Source organism: Limulus polyphemus, unplaced genomic scaffold, assembly GCF_000517525.1.
Source record: "Limulus polyphemus unplaced genomic scaffold, Limulus_polyphemus-2.1.2 Scaffold8021, whole genome shotgun sequence".
NCBI classification, from domain to species: Eukaryota; Metazoa; Arthropoda; class Merostomata; order Xiphosura; family Limulidae; genus Limulus; species Limulus polyphemus.
In genome coordinates, this window is record NW_013673631.1 from 1 (window position 1) to 929 (window position 929).

Consider the following 929-nt stretch of genomic DNA (forward strand, 5'->3'; position numbering starts at 1 on the left):
GCTCTATAGTTGTGCCTGTAATCTGCTGACAACTGTCCAAGTACTTCCAGTGGTTGTCCTTTTAAGCTCGTTGGCAGATATACTGCTTTTTGCTCCTCTGTCCATCCATTCATTTCTGCCAGTAGCTCAAATTGTGCTCTATACGCTTCCCACGGTGCTTTCCCATCGTATTCCTGTGGCTTCCTTCATACTGGATCACTCCTACTACTGACATTCATATCTGGGATGTGACTTCTAACGGGACTGAATATGTCTGCATTAGGGTTTAGCTGCAGGGTCTGGAAGGGGCATGTCATTGTCTGGGTCTGGTTAAGTCGATGGCTAATGTATCCTCCTTGTGTAAAAGACAATAAATCATCCTTTAATGTATCTAATTCGCTAAAATTTACTAATGTTTTCCATTTGTACTTCTTGCTACTGTTGTTGGCTTTCCTGTAGTTGCTGCTGACTTTCTTCCTGTGTCCTTTCTTGTTCCAGTTGCCACTGCTGTAATTTTTCTTCTTGTTTCTTTTCTTTTTCCTCCAACAACTGCTGTAATCTCTCTTCTTGTTTATTTTCTTTCTCCTCCAACCACTGCTGTAGTCTCTCTTGTTTATTTTGCTGTTCGAGCTGTCATTGTTGTAGGTTTTCTTGTAACTGCTGTTGTCTTTCTTCTTGTTTCTTTTTTCCTCCAACAACTGCTCTAATTTCTCCTCTTGTTTCTCTTCTTTTTCCTCAACCACTGCTGTAATTTCTCTTCACGTTCTTCTTGTTTCTTTTGTTGCTCTTGTATTGCTGCCATCAAGTCTGCTAGGCTGTAGTTTGATTTTCCGCCTCTCGTTTCCATTTTTTTTTGTCCCACTCTCTGACACCAATTTGTTACGTCTCCGTTTGTTAATTGATTTTCCGTAAATTCTTTCCGACTAAACTTTAGTGACACAAGTCCTTTC